The sequence below is a fragment of the Nicotiana tabacum genome, chromosome 3 (genome assembly GCF_000715075.1).
Source record: "Nicotiana tabacum cultivar K326 chromosome 3, ASM71507v2, whole genome shotgun sequence".
Taxonomy (NCBI): domain Eukaryota; kingdom Viridiplantae; phylum Streptophyta; class Magnoliopsida; order Solanales; family Solanaceae; genus Nicotiana; species Nicotiana tabacum.
The window spans coordinates 66,687,858-66,705,034 of NC_134082.1; the positions used below are offsets into that span (position 1 = coordinate 66,687,858).

The following is a 17,177-nucleotide window of genomic DNA, read 5'->3' on the forward strand; positions in this document are numbered from 1 at the left end:
AAAAATAACCTTATAATATTAAGCATAATAACTCATAATAAAAGGACATAACTGAAATTCTAGATATTAGCCTTATAATCCTTTTAGTTTTAGGATATAATATTACACGTTAGGAATGCTACATGGTTACCTTTAGGAATCCTATAAGTATAATAACTTTCAAGCTGTCTAATTCATATAAAATTTAACAAGTAAATATCTTTAGTCATGTAATCCTATTACTTTCAGGATATACTTCTTCAAAATTCCTATTACTAATTTCATTTGAAAAAGCATTGTAATGTCCTATTACTAATTTAATTTGAGAATATATTATATTGTCCAAATTCATTTAGAAAAAGGAGAGCATGTATTATTATAAAAACATAAATACAATATTAATATACCAAAACAGCCCTAAATTATTAAACGGAAGAACTCATAGTAAGAGGACATAACTGCAATAACCTATTTTTGGACTATAATACCTTCTATGCTAATTTTTAATATTTAAGATTTTAAGATTAATAAAATTTTAAAATATGTAGGAAGGTTTAATAAAATCAATTTTATAAGAATCCTCCGTATCGACAATACACTACCCCCTCCATAATTTCCTATACCAAGAAAAAATAGAAGTAATATCTGCATAAAGAGTTGAATTTGAGAAAAAAATACCCCTACGATAATACATTTTTATTTTATATTTGAACTATTTTCCTACTCAAATAATATTTTTTATCATTTTTTCGTGTAATATTGAAAATACCCAATTATTAAACTACAACTAAGAAAATATTTAAAAATATGAATGTGTGAGAAAGAAAAAAAATGGTTGGTAAAAGTCAATACCACTAATGATTCTACAAATATAAAGATCTAGAAGTGAAATGTCATATCAATCTTTTTCTCTTTGAAAATAAAATTTATGGTGGATAAAATTATAATTAAAATTAAATATTCAACACAAGATATGAACTAATATTAGGATATAAATCAACATAGAATGAATTGCTTTTTATGTTAAAATTAAATAACTAAATCTTTTAATTAAATATTTAGCAAGAGAATCCAATTCAATTATTTTTTTAATTCATCATATGAGTAAAATTCTTATTCAAGTTAAACAAAATCTTAGGGTACATAAATTAGTACCATATGCATGCACTAATATATTGTTATAGAGTTTGAATAATAAAATAAAAGGAATTTAAACTATATATTGCATAAAAATATCATAATTAGATCATTTATAAAGTAACTAGTGCAAGTTTTCATGCTTCGCGCGATTGTACTCGTATAATTTTATAAATAAGAGTTTTTGAATTTAGTGTACTTATTAAATTTCAATAAAATTCATGTATGGAAATATTAGAGAAGAGAAGATGAGAAAATTATTTAGAGACTTCTAGAGAAAAAGAAAAATATCACGTTAAATTCTCTTGCTTTTGATTACTGTCACGACCCGGATTTCTCATCATCGGGAGTCATGATGGCACCTACTAATGTGAGCTAGGCAAGCTGACTGTTTGAACCAATTACCTTTTTACCCCTTTTATATTCTTACACAATTATAAAGCAATAACGTGTAGACAGCGAAATTTACAATAAGCGGAAGAAAAGCAATGAACTCTCTGAATATGTATCCAATACAACTGCTTGAACATCGACTACCCAGAATAGGTGTCACAGTTTCACAGACGGTCTAAGAATACTACATACAAAGTCTGAAAGATAAAACATACACTATTTCTGAAATAAGTAAAGGAAACAGGATAAAGGAAAGATAGGAGGTGACGCCAAGGCCCGCAAATGTCTACAGGACTACCTCGGGTCACCTGTATGGACTGAAGACAGCACCCTCACTGTGGTCCAAGCTCTCCGATATCATTATCTGCACACAATGCAGAGTGTAGTATCAGCACAACCGACCCCATGTGCTGGTAAGTGCCTAGCCTAACCTCAACGAGGTAGTGACGAGGCTAGGACCAGACTACCAAATAAACTTGTGCAGTTAAATCATATATAGCAGAAAAAATAAAATCAGATAATTACAGTTAAAGATGGGAGGGGAAAAACATGCTTCAGGAATAACAGATAACAACAGAATATCAAGAGGAATATAAAGAAACCAAAATCCAATTACTAACAAGGATAAGGAAAACAAATGCAGAATTCACTTTCATTTCACATCTTGTTTCATACATGCAACCCGATCCCACTTCATGTATGTCGTTGCAGGCGTGCACCCCAATCCTATTTCATATATCTCGTTGCAATCTTGCAGGCATGCAGCCCACTCCCATTTCATATATCTCATTGCAGGCGTGTAACCCGCTTCAATTTCATATATCTCTTTGCAGGCGTGCAACTCGCTCCCATTTCATATATCTCGTTGCAGACGTGCAACCCGCTCCCATTTCATATATCTTGTTGTAGGCGTGCAACCTGATCCCATTTCATATATTTCGTTGCAGGCGTGCAACCCCCTCCCATTTCATATATCTCGTTGCAGGCGTGCAACCAGCTCCCATTTCATATATCTTGTTGCAGGCGTGCAACCCGCTCCCATTTCATATATGTCGTTGCAGGCGTGCAACGCACTCCCATTTCATATATCTTGTTGCAGGTGTGCAATCCAATCCCATTTCATATATTTCTTTGCAGGCGTGCAACCCGCTCCCATTTCATATATCTCGTTGCAGGCGTGCAACCCGCTCCCATTTCATATATCTTGTTGCAGGCGTGCAACCCGCTCCCATTTCATATATCTTGTTGTAGGCATGCCACCCACTCTCATTTCATATATTTCCGTGGCGGCGTGCCACCCGATCCCAGTTACAAATTAACAACAATCAGAAAAGAATCCCAGTAAGGGAACAAGACCAATATAACAACATCTCGGCAAGGGAACAAGAGCAATATTGTCACAACCCCAAACCTGGACTCGGTCATTATGGCACCTCTCGTATAGACAAGGCCAGCCGACACTTCCCATTATCCGATTATTAACAATTAAGCATTTAAGAAACAGTCTAAACATGAAGAAATAAATCAAAGTTTAAGTAAATGATAGTATAATATGCGGAATACAGCCCGATACTGGGGTGTCACTAGTCATGAGCATCTATAAAACCTAATACAAGTCTGAAAAGTCTGCAAAATATTACAATGTCTGATAAGAGATAGAAATTATAAAGAGGGAGAAACACGGGACTGCGGACGACAAGCAGCTACCTCGTGGATGCCGATATCTGCCGGGAGCTCTCAACTCGCACTGGCAGGATCTGTAACGCCTGAATCTGCATACGGGGTGCAAGGAGTAAAGTGAGTACTCCAACTCAGTGAGTAACAAATGTAAATAAAGACTGAAAGCAAGAAATCAAGTAAGGCATAAAGCATTCTATAAGGAAGCAGTAAAACCATTTAAAAATCAGTGAAACGGTGAAAGATAGGCAAAATCCTTTAACTCAAAATTTACTTCATGAAAAACCTTTTTCAACAATTAAGCAGGTAATCGACAGTCAATTATGAAAATAAACACATAAAGGTTCACCCCTCGGGCAATCACATAGAACAATACCATCCCCTCGGTCTCAATCTCATATCACAATGGGTACCCGCGCTCACTAGGGGTGTACAGACTCCTTGAGGGGCCCCTTACGGCCCAAGCGCAATATCAAGCCACCTCGTGGCATCATCACTAGGCCATCAGCCTCATATTAATCAAGCCACTTCGTGGCGTACATATCTCAGTCCCTCGGCCTCATAATCAGTATCAAATGTTTCCTCACATCATAGGCCCTCGGCCTTACTCAGTCAAAAATCCTCACATGCCACTCGGGCAATAGTAAAACATGATCCTCAGAGTGTTTAAAACAGAATAAACATGGTTGAGTACAAAAATAGTGAAATATAGCATGACTGAGTTCAAGTATAAAGTCAAAACAGTGAGAAAATACCGGTAAAAATCCCCGAATGGTTTAAATAGTTGGCACAAGGCCCAAATATAGCATTCAGCCCAAATCATGATGATATCAATTAGATTTCAGTCAAATATGCAGTAAAACAGTCATTTGGGATGGACTAAGTCACACTCCCCAATAGTGCACGACCCCACACTCGTCATCAAGCGTGTACGTCACCTCAATATAGTACAACGATGTGCAATCCGGGGTTTGGAACCCTCAGAACATCATTTACAATCATTATTCACCTCGAACCGGTCAAATCTCTAGCTCACGATGCCTTTGCCCCTCGAATCGGCCTCCACTCATGTCGAATCTATCCAAAATCAGAACAAGGACGTCAAAATATGCTAAGGGAACGAAGCCCAAGAAAAAATAATCAAAAAATGACACAAATCCCGAAATCACCAAAACCCGACCCCCGGGCCCACTTCTCAAAATTCAATAATTTTTACATCAATAGATTTCTTATCTCCCCACGAGTTCATACATATCAAAAGTTCTGAAATCCGACCTCAAATGGTCCTTCAAATCCTCAATCAAAGGTCTAAATTTCCAAGCCCTTGTTCTTCAATTTTTTTACTTAATTTTCTATGATTTACTAGGTGGAATTCACATTAGAATCGAGTTTTAAGTCCAAGAATCTTACCTCCAAGTGATTCCCCTTGATCCCTCTTCAATCCCCTTCAAAAGCTCCAAAAACGACCAACAATGGAAGAAATAAACCCCATATTCGTGGACAAGACGACCTTTTAAACCTTCTACCCAGGTCTTAATTTCCTTCTTCATGAACGCGGTCAACGCCTCGCGTTCGCGAAGCACAAAATTCTGTTGACCAAAACTTTTCTTTGTGAACGCGAACTCACTATCGCGAACGCGATGCTTACCATTCCGGCCCTTCGCAAATGCGGGACTCCCCTTCGCGACCACGAAGGCCAAACCTAACGACTCCCTTCCTCACCCTTCGCGAACGCGAAGGTCCACTCACGAACGCGAAGACCAAAATGCCTCCAATAGCTGAAACCAAAATCTGCAATTTTCTTAACTTAAAAATGATCTGTTCAACCCCTCGAAACTCACCCGAGGCCCCCGGGACCTCAACCAAAGGCACCAACATATCCTAAAACCTTATTCAAACTTGTACAAATTTTCAAAACACCTCAAACAACATCAAATCAACCAAAACACATCGGATTCAAGCCTAAGTTTCAAAAATCTTCTAATAAAGCCAACCGAATGACCTGAAATTTTGCACACACATCCCAAATGACACAACGGAACTACTGAAACTCTCAAAATTCCATTCCGACCCCTATGTCAAAATCTTGCCTACCAAACGGAAATCGCCAAAATATTAACTTCGCCAATTCAAGCCTAAATTTACTCCGAACCTCCAAAACTCATTCCGATCACTCTACTAAGTCACAAATCACCTCCCGAAGCTAACCGAACCATCGGAACTCACATCCGAACCCTCTAACACATAAGTCAACATTCGGTTGACTTTTCCAACTTAAGCTTCCTCAAAAGAGACTAAGTGTCTCGAATCTTACCAAAATCATTCCGGATTCGATCCGACCAATCTGATACCCCATAACACGGATAAACAAGGCATAAAAAACATAAACTAGGGAAACAAAGCGGTAATTCATGAGACGACTGGCTGGGTCATTACAAATATAACAACATCCCGGCAAGGGAATAATAATATTTCAATAACATCGCGGCAAGGTAACAATAATATCAAAACAAACATCCTGGCAAGGGAACAATAATGATAATAACATGTGAAGCGCAATAAACTATAACGGAGTCATAACAATTACAATACAAGACTCACGGGCATGCTTGACACTGACGTATAGATACTCGTCACCATGCCTATACGTCGTACTCCACAATTAACACATAGCAAATAGGACTAGCTCTTAATCCCTCAAGCTAAGGTTAGACCAAACACTTACCTTGATGCCACGAACACAATTCAAGCCTCAACTATCGGTTTACCCCTTGATTCCACCACCTATTCGCTCGTATCTAGCCACAAATTACTTAATTACATCAATAAATGCTAAATGAATCAATTATAATGCATGAAAATGAGTTTTCTAAAGTTTTACCCAAAAAGTCAAAAATCGCGCTTGGGCCCACATGGTCAAAACCTGAGGTTCGAACCAAAACCCGACTACCCATTCCCCCACGAACTCAAATATATAATTTTTTTTTAAAAATCAGACCTCAAATAGAGGTCCAAATCTCCAATTTTTGAAAAACCTAGGTTCTACCCAAAACACCTCATTTCCCCATGAAAATCATTGATTTTGAGTTGTAATCATGTCAAAAGATGTCAATAGTTGAAGAAAACGAGTTAAAATCGACTTACAATCGATTTGGAATAAGAGTTGTCTTTGAAAAATCGCCCAAGAGTGTTTTGGTTTTGAAAGAGTGTGAAAAATGAAAGATTTTTGGATAAGTTATAAAATTGCAAGTTGCAGATGTCGCAATTGCGACCAGGGTTCGCAATTGCGAACCCAAAAGTCTGTTACCATGGCATTTGTGAACCTTGAGGAAAACTAGGCCTGTTCGCATTTGCGACTGTGCCTTCGCATTTGCGACCATTTCTTCGTATTTGCGAATAAGGCAGCCCAGGCCATTTCTCGCATTTGCGATACAATGCTCGCATTTACGAGCCAGGCTTCGCTAATATGAAGCCTGCAGGCCTGCAACATACCAGCAAATCCCTAAGTGAAATTTTCACTCCGTGGCCTATCCAAAACTCACCCGAGCCCTCGGTGCTCCAAACCAAACATGCACACCAACATAAAACATCATACGGACTTTCTCGTGCATTCAAATCTCTCAAATAACATCAACAACTATGAATTTAGCATCAAAATCATGAAATTTCTTAAGAACTTCAAATTTTCCAATTTTCTCAAATATGATCCGATTCACGTCATCTCAAGTCCGTTTATTCCCAAATTTCACAGACTTATCTTAAATCACATATAAGAATTGTATCGGGCGCCGAAACCAAAATACGGGCCCGGTACCAATGGTTTCCAACATAAATTCTTTTCTTTACCTCATAATAAATTCAGCAAAATAATTTCCTTCAAAAATTCATTTCTCGGTCTTGGGACCTCGGAATTCGATTCTGGGCATACGCCCAAGTCCCATATTTTCCTACGGACCCTCCGCGACAGTAAAATCATGGGTCCGGGTCCGTTTACCCAAAATGTTGACTGAAGTCAACTCAAACTCATTTTAAAGGCAAAATTCATCATTTTTCACAAATTTTTACAAATTTTTACATGCCCGGACTGCGCACGCAAATCTTGGTGAGATACAACGAGGTTTTTAAGGTCTCGAAATGCATAATTTATTTTTAAAACAAGTGATGACTTATCACATTCTCCACCTCTAAAACAACTGTTCATCCTCGAACGGACAGAAGAAGGAAGTACCTGAGTCGGGGAAAAGATGGGGATAACGGCTCCGCACAGAGAACTCGGACTCCCAGGTCAATGCCTCAACAGGCTGACCTCTCCACTAAACACGAACAGAAGGAAACCTCTTCGATCTCAACTGACGAACCTGCCGGTCTAGAATAGCTACCGGCTCCTCCTCGTAAGACAAGTCCTTGTCCAACTGGATAGTGCTGAAATCTAACACGTGGGATGGATCGATGTGATACTTCCGAAGCATGGACACATGAAACAATGGATGCACAGCTGATAAGCTCGGCGGCAACGAAAGTTTGTAAGCCACCTCTCCCACTCGATCAAGAATCTCAAATGGGCCAATGAACCTAGGGCTAAGCTTTCCCTTCTTCCCAAATCTCATCACGCCCTTCATAGGAGACACTCGAAGCAATACCCGCTCACCGACCATGAATGCCAAATCACGAACCTAACGGTCGGTATAACTTTTTTGTCTAGACTGAGCTGTACGAAACCTATCCTGAATGATCCTGACCTTGTCCAGGGCATCCTGAACCAGATCTGTACCCAACAACTGAGCCTCTCCCGGCTCAAACCATCCAACCGGCAACCGACACCTCCTACCATACAGAGCCTCATACGGAGCCATCTGGATACTCGACTGGTAGCTGTTGTTGTAGGCAAACTCTTCTAAAGGCAAAAACTGATCCTACGAGCCTCCAAAGTCAATGACACAAGATCAGATCATATCCTCCAAAATTCGAATAGTCCGCTTGGACTGCCCGTCCGTCTGAGGATGAAATGTTGTGCTCAACTCAACCCGTGTGCCCAACTCTCGTTGAACTTCTCTCCAAAATGGGAGGTAAACTACGTACCTCGGTCGGAAATGATAGACTCGGGCACACCATGAAGGCGAACTATCTCCCGAATATAGATCTCAGCTAACTTCTCGGAAGAATAGGAGACTCCCACAGGAATGAAATGTAATGACTTGGTCAGCCTATCAACAATAACCCACACTACATCGAACTTCTTCTGAGTCTGTGGGAGTCCAACAACGAAGTCCATAGTGATACGCTCTCACTTCCACTCAGGGATCTCAATCTTATAAAATGAACCACCGGGCCTCTGATGCTCGTACTTAACCTGCTGACAATTCAAACAGCGAGCCATATATGCAACAATATCCTTCTTCATTCTTCTCCACCAATAATGCTACAGCAAATCTTGATACATCTTAGCGGCGCCCGGATGAATAGAGTACCGGGAGCTATGGGCCTCCTCTAAAATCAACTCTTGAAGCCCATCCACATTAGGCACATAAATTCGACCCTACAATCTCAAAACTCCATCATCTCCTAAGGTAACCTGCTTGGCACCTCCGTGCTGCACGTGTCTCAGAGGACACACAAATAAGGATCATACTACCGATCTCGGATATGCTCTAATAAAGAAGAACGAGCGACTGTGCAAGCCAACACACGGCTAGGCTCAAAAACATCCAACCTTACAAACTGATTGGACAAAGCCTGAACATCCAAAGCAAGCGGTCTCTCACCGACCGGAATATAAGCAAGACTGCCCATACAGGCTGACTTCCTACTCAAAGCATCGGCCACTACATTGGCCTTTCCCGGATGATATAAGATAGTGATATCATAGTCCTTTAATAGCTCCAACCACCTTCTCAACCTCAAATTTAGCTCTTTTTGCTTGAACAAATACTGCAGACTCTTGTGATCCGTGAACATCTCACATGCCATGCCATATAGGTAATGCCTCCAAATCTTCAATGCGTGAACGATGGCTGCTAACTCCAAATCATGAACCGGATAGTTCATCTCATGAATCTTTAACTACCGTGAAGCATAGGCAATGACCTTTCCATCCTGCATCAACACCGCACCAAGTCCAATACGAGATGCATCACAATAAACTGTATAAGGCCCTGGGCCTGTGGGCAAAACCAACATCGGTGTCGTAGTCAGAGCTGTTTGGAGCTTCTGAAAGCTCGCCTCACACTCATCTGACCATCTAAACTGGGTACCCTTCTGGGTCAACCTGGTCATCGGGGCTGTGATAGATGAAAACCCCTCCACAAACCGATGATAGTAGCCCGCCAATCCTAAGAAACTCCGAATCTCAGTAGCTTATGCTGGTCTAGGCTAGTTCTTGACTGCCTCAATCTTCTTCGGATCAACCTGAATACCCTCTACTGATATAACATGACCTAATAATGCATCTGAACTCAACCAGAACTAAAACTTCGAAAACCTAGCATACAACTGACTATCCCTCAAAGTCTGAAGAATCACTCTAAGATGCTACTCGTGCTCCTCCCGGCTACGGGAATAGATCAAAATTACATCAATGAAGACTATCACAAACGAATCCAGGTAAGTCCTAAACACTCTGTTCATCAAATCCATAAAAGCTGCTGGGGCATTTGTCAACCCGAATGACATCACCAAGAACTGATAATGCCCGTACCGAGTGCGAAAAACTGTCTTAGGGACATCGGATGCCCTAATCCTTAACTGGTGGTAGCCAGATCTCAAGTCAATCTCTGAAAATACCTTGGCACCCTGAAGTTGATCAAACAAATCGTCAATTCTCGGCAATGGATACTTATGCTTGATTGTAACCTTGTTCAACTGTCGGTAATCAATACACATTCTCATCAATCCATATTTCTTCTTAACAAACAACAGCGGTGTACCCCAAGGCGAGACACTTGGTCTAATGAAGCCTTTATCAAGAAAGTCTTGCAATTGCTCCTTCAACTCTTTCAACTCAGGCAGGGCCATACGATATGGCGGGATAGAAATGGGCTGAGTGACTGGAGCCAAATCAATGCAAAAGTCAATATCCCTTTCGGGTGGCATACACGGCAGGTCTGATAGAAATACCTCAGGAAACTCACGAACAACAGGCACAGAATCAATAAAAGGAACCTCAGCACTAGAATCACTAACATAGGCCAAATAGGCCAAACATACCTTCTCGACCATATGCCGAGCCTTCATATAAGAGATAACACTGCGGGTAGAATGAATAGGAGTCCCTCTCCACTCTAAGTGAGGTAAACCCGGCAAGGCTAAGGTCACAGTCTTGGCATGACAGTCCAAAATAGTGTGATAAGGTGATAACCAGTCCATCCCCAATATGACATCGAAATCAACCATGTCTAGAAGAAGCAAATCTACATGAGTCTCAAGACATCCAATCACAACTACACACGAACGATGAACTTGATCTACCATAATAGAATCACCCACTGGTGTAGACACATAAATAGTAGCACTCAAAGAATCACTAGGCATGACCAGATACGGTGCAAAATAAGATGACACATAGGATTATGTAGATCCCGGATCAAATAAAACTGAAGCATCTTTGCTACAAACCAGAACAGTACATGTGATAACTGCATCAGAAGCCTCAGCCTCGGGCCTGGTTAGAAGAGCATAACATCGGATCTGGGCCCATCCACCCTGAACTACATCTCTAGGACGTCCTGTTGCTGGCTGGCCTCCACCTCTAGCGGCTTGAGCTCCACCTCTAGCACCTCTACCTCCACCTCTAGCTGGCTAGGCGGACTATGGAACACTCAGTACCGGGACCATGGCCCGAGAACCCTGATGCTGAGAACTGCTTGATGCTCGAGGGCAATACCTAGCAATGTGCCTCATATTACCATAAGTAAAACAAGCCCTCGGCTGCTGGGGATGACGACCCTAAAACCTCTGAAGCGGTAGTGCACTGATAGGAGTTGGTGGTGCATTGTAGGTTTGCTGATCAGAATACTGCATATGAGAACCACGGCCACCTGAAGCACCATGAGAAACCTGAACTGCTGGCTGAAAAGGCCTACGAGGATGGCCTCTACCATATGAATCTCTGCCTCCAGACGAGGTACCACTGAATCGGCCTGAATGATGAGGCCTTTTGTCAGAACCCTGTCCACACCCCTGCAATAGAACCATCTCAACTCTCCTGGCCATATTGGCTGCCTCTTGGAAAGAAATCTCACTCCTTGTCTCCTTGGCCATCTGAAGTTGAATCAGCTAAATAAGTCCCTCAATGAACCTCCTCACCCTCTTTCTCTCGGTGGGAAGTATGATAAGAGCATGACGAGCCAAGTCGATGAATCTGGTCTCATTTTGAGTAACGATCATAAAACCCTGCTGGAGATGCTCAAACTACCTCCGATAGGCCTCTCTCTGAGTGATGGGGAGAAATTTCTCCAGAAATAGCTGAGTAAATTGCTCCCAAGTCAAAGCTGGTGATCCGGCTGGTATAGCCAAGCAATAATCTCTCAACCAAATCTTGGCGGATCCAGACAAGCGAAAAGTAGCAAAATCGACCCCATTGGTCTCCACTATCCCCATGTTCCTAAGAACCTCATGACAGCTGTCTAGATAATCCTGGGGATCCTCAGAAGATGCACCGCTGAAAGTAGTAGTGAAGAGCTTGGTGAACCTGTCCAATCTCCACAAAGCATCGGCAAACATAGCTGCTCCAACACCAATTTAAGCTACCATACCTGGCTGAACTGCTCCAACTGGCTAAGCTGCTGGAGTTTGAAACTGGGGAGCCATCTACTCCGGAGTGCGAGTAGCAGGAGTGTGGGCTCCTCCTCCAGCCTGAGAGACGGCTGGTGCTACATGAAGTAAGCCTGCCCGAGTGACACTCTCTAGAAGGTCCACTAGGCGGACTAGAGCATCCTAGAGTACTGGGGTAGCAATAAACCACTCGAAGACTTGAGCTGGGCCCAATAGAATTGTCGGGGCCGGAACCTCATCATCAAAGTCAACCTGAGGCTCCGCCGCTGGTGGTGCTGCTCTGGGCTGAGCTCTGCCCCTACCTCGGCCTCTAGCACGGCCTCGCCCTCTGCCCTTCTTGGGATCTACTGCTGGGGGCTCGGGCTACTGGTCAGTGGATTAGGAAGCGCGCGTTCTCGCCATCTGCGAAAGAACATAGTAGAAATTCAATTAGCATTGAGAAACCAAGTTGCACGACAGGAAAGAATAAATGTGAAGTTTTTCCTAACTCTGTAGCCTTTGGGGATAAATACATACGTCACCGTACCGATCCCTTAGACTCTACTAAGCTTGTCTGTGAACTATGAGACCCATGTAGCCTAGAGCTCTGATGCCAACTTGTCACGACCCAGATTTCCCACCCTCGAGAGTCGTGATGGCGCCTACTAATGTGAGCTAGGCAAGCCAACTATTTGAACTAATTACCTTTTTACCCTTTTTATATTCTTAAATAATTATAAAGCAATAACGTGTAGGCAACAAAATTTACAATAAGCAGAAAAAAAGCAATGAACTATCTGAATATGTATCCAATACAACTGCTTGAACATCGACTACCCAGAACTGGTGTCATAGTTTCACAGACGGTGTAAGAATACTACATACACAGTCTGAAAGATAAAAGATACACTATTTCTGAAATAGGTAAATGAAACAGGATAAAGGAAAGATAGGAGGTGACGCCAAGGCCCGCAGTCGTCTACAGGACTACCTCGGGTCGCATGTATGTGTCACACCTCCTTTTTACACACCCGAAGGCGATATAAGGGAGTTTTCCCAATTAAAGTGACAATCGAAACGAGATTTATTTATTTATTAAATTCAGAGTCGCCACTTGGGATAATTATGGTGTCCCAATTCACCGGTTCAAATCTCGAATCGAGGAAAATATTGACTCTGTATTATAGTCCACGAACACAGAAATCCGGGTAAGGAATTCTGTTAACCCGGGAGAAGTTATTAGGCATTCCCGAGTTCCGTGGTTCTAGAACGGTCGCTCAACTGTTATTATTGGCCTATTATCTGATTTTAACACATGTTTTAGCCTATGGTTCAATTTTAACTTTATAACCGCTTTATTTAATTTTAAGAAAAAATTGCAACATCATTTAAAATACATCTTGAACCACGTCACATAAATGCACCCCTGGCTCTCGACATATTCTATCTAACATTGTTGAGATTTGGATTTGGGTCACATAAATGTGCACCAGAGTTTAAGAATGTAATTTATTAAAATAACGTGCCTAAAGCAACGGTGCATTTGCAACTTTGCGAGGGCCATGAAAATTTGCTAAATGGCACGCCTCGGTTTCTAAGGATAAACAAGATCAATTAAACGATGGCCATGCAAATGAGATTTTTGTTTGGCATGGCACGCCCCAAGTTCAATTTTTTAAAGAGAATTCAAACTAAACTTTGGTGGGCCATAAACTATTTGTGTTACCTAATATAGCACACTTCCAATCTATTTTTGAAAAACCCAATTAATTAACTAAGAAAAATTTGCAGAACTTCTACTTATTTAAACTAAGGGTTCTACCCTACAAGTTTACCAAAATTCAGTGCATTAGAAAATTAAAGGCCCAAAGGGAAGCTATTTCAAACACCACTGAACGGACCCCTTTTAAAATGTCTTCAAGCTTTGGGCTTAAACCAAGCCCAATTTCTAATGAAAAAAAAAAGGCGCCCAAGGGTCTGATTATGATTATTCTTCAGCTGGGCCTGCGTTAGGCCCAGCTTCTAAGCTCCAAATTATCATGCCAATCAAGAATGCCACTCAACTGATACCGCAGGGAATGTGAAATCGAATTAGCAAGTTAGATCTATGATTTTAAACAATTGATAAAAATTAATTAAACTAAAATTCTGATTTCATTTTTCCAGCATGTGTTTGAATCAAGTCAGTTATGTGAAATGTCCAACAGCAACCATACAAGCCATTGGGCTCAGCAAACAAGCCCAATGCATCCAACGTGCCATCCTCTCTTGAGAATGGCCCAGAAATCTAAGGTTCCATGGACCAAAGACTTGCAAAAACCCAAAATTGGAAATCAAGACTCGAAATCAAGTCCTATCCAACACCAAGGCCTCAACAAGTTGTCAGCTCTCCAAACATTTCTAACATCCCATGCATTGATAACAAACAACAGTGGTTCATACTTGCAATTAATTTCTAAATTATTCTCACAACAAACATTGGAAATTTAAGCTCACTCAGGCCATTTAAATGGCAGTTTTAACTATGTAAAATGCTGCAAAACTTTCCAAATTGCAAAGTAAGACCTCAAACTACAGGAACACTAACTTAACACACTCAAACAACCTTCCACTATAGCATGTCTGACAATCCACTCATATGATAGATCTCAATCCTTATTACAATGCCGACATTCTGAATTTAAACCTCTATTCTAAATAGCCAACACAGCCTTAAACTAATAGCATGAACAAGCAAACCAACACATGCAAGAAAATTAAGTTACTATAGAGCTGGGGAATTTACTAACGTAAGATAACCAAATCTAGCAGTAATTACAACAAGAGATAGTGTTTTCATTTAAATTCCAACTCAAGTTTCCAGATCTTTACACCGATTCAGTCAGGCTTCAATTCCATGACAGTCTCAAAGGCATACCTGGAAATTGCAAAGGAAAAAGAAGTGAAGGATCGGCAGTAAACAGTAGAACAAAAGCACAGCAGTATCAATGCAACAGTGACCTCGCAGCAGCTTGAAACCCAGACTTTAAACCCAAAATCAAACCATTTCCCAACCCAGGTGCAAAATGTGAAAATTTTCATAGATTTTAACTAATGAAGAAGATCAGAAACCTCTAGCTAATACGGAATTTGATCAGTTCTATCAAAGAAAACTGCTAGAAATTAGTGTAGTTTTCAGAATATTTCAGCCTTTTTTGTTCTCTCGGATTTTTTCTCCTTTTTATTAAAAAAATCCTTCAATGCCAAGTAAAGGTACCTTTATAGGCAAGGCATTAGGGCAGCCTAAAAGTGTTCAATTTTGCCCTTCAGTCCTTTTCTAATTTTGGTTTTTGCTTAGGAAACCTTAGAGTAAATTTTTAGAGCTTTAAATCAGTCCCCCTTTCCAGCTTCCTAGAAGGTTCATAAGTTAGTTACTGAGATTTCCCTAAGCTAAACTATCCAAATTACCCCTTAATAACCCTCTTTTTACTGTAGGAAACCAAATAGGTCATGGGTCAATTGACCCAATGGTTAAACCAGGCATGGGCTAAAAAAATCGATTTGAATTCCTTGGAACGAATTCTGAAATGAATTCAGAGCCCAAACAGCAAAATGAATCAAATCAAAATGAGCAAATTATGGCCAGCAGTAAGGAAGTGACTAAACAATTCACCAAAATTAAAACCTAAACTAAAGGGCTAAATTTAAACTAAATGGCCAAACACACAAAGTGAACTCAGAAATTAATTAAGTTGTTGAAAAACGAATTAAACAGACCAAGCAAGAAAAAACGTGGAACAAAACTTGGAAAAAAAAGATTAAAAAGAAACAAAACAGACAATAATCAATCTTAGCTAAAAGCTTGTCCAAATTTTAATTTATGTAATTGGAAAGAGAGAGAAGAAGAAAGGATGCTAAGAAAAAAAAATAATAAACAAATGGAAGTAAAGAACTCACTGATTCAGGCTCGACCTCAAGACTGACCTTCCGATCTAAATCTCGAAATAACGTTAATGGCTTGTCCTTTGTCAAGAACAAGCGAGTGACGCTATTTCGTGATAAAATCGACCCTAAAACTCATGTGAAACATGGAGCATCAACCTTGCATGAATGAATTCGTCTTTGACTTCAAGGGCTCGAACCCTAGATTCACAATTCGAAGAGTTTCAGCCATATTCGAGGGGAATGGAGTAAGGATTTGGGAAGAGGGGGTTTTGGTAGTTATGGGGTGTAATTTTGGTGGTGTTTTGGTAGTGGCGCCTCTGGGTTCGAGGCGGTGGAAAAGGGGGCGGCAGATTAGGGTTGGGGTTGTCGCTCTGAGAGTGAGTTGAGAGAGAGAGACGATGAGAGAGGGGGGGTCTAGTTTAGACAGCCTTATACTAAAGGACCTCCAGTTCTCCGCCGTCCGATTAAACAAAATCAACGGCCCAGATTGAGGGGCTTTCAAAACGGGGTCGTTTGGTCTCAGCGTAGGTTTGGACCGGGTTAGGGAACGGGTCTAGGCTGGAATTAGGCGGGTATTTGGGAAAAATGACTTGGGCCGGAAATTTCAAACTTTTTGGCCCAAAAAATCTGATCCTCTTTAAATCCTATTTTTTCCTTTTCTTTTTTTTTTCAATTTCAAAATTCTTTTTCTTTTCTCAAAATCGAAATAAAACCTAGGCTAAATCCTAAATCAAATTAATCCTACCACATTGAATTAATTAACTCTAACTAAAAATTACCACAATTAATCAAAAGCCAAATTAAAGGAAAAACTACCAAAATTCAAAACTTAAATTAAAAAGTGCAAAATAAGTTATTTTTTTTGTGATTTTTCCATTTTTATAAAACAACTAATTTTCTAATTAGTCTAACAAATGTAAAATTAAGTCCTAAATGCAAATTGCAATAATTTTTGTTTTTTCATGAATTAAACAAAATAAACGTGCACAGACAAATGCAAGCAATTAGCAAAAATGCTACAAAAATCTACGAAATTGCAAACAATGGGGAAAATTTATTTTTCTTGAATTTATGGGAGTAATTCATATAGGAAAAAAAATCACGTGCTCACAGCTGCCCCTCTTTGCTCGAAAACACGAAGAGTTTTCGTGCAAAGATACAGTAAGCGGATACGAGCGATTTTTGCCAGTTTGAATACCTCATGGGAAGCATTTTTCAAATATTTGACAGTACTCTGCTTCCGAGGTTGCCTACATATCCTTGGCTATGAAGGAATCAGGTCAGTGTAGTTTAGGAAGTTTTGGTAGCTGGGACTACCA

At 40.4% G+C, this 17,177-nt stretch overlaps 1 long non-coding RNA gene across 1 annotated transcript; it reads right to left on the reverse strand.

Moving 5' to 3' along the window:
* Positions 1-14,419: 14,419 nt before the first annotated feature.
* Positions 14,420-16,245, reverse strand: LOC107820090 (uncharacterized). Its single transcript, XR_001655856.2, has 2 exons — positions 15,871-16,245; positions 14,420-14,851 (listed from the first exon to the last, which is right to left on the reverse strand). It is a non-coding gene; the product is annotated as an uncharacterized LOC107820090 (long non-coding RNA).
* Between the last annotated feature and the right edge of the window lie 932 nt (positions 16,246-17,177).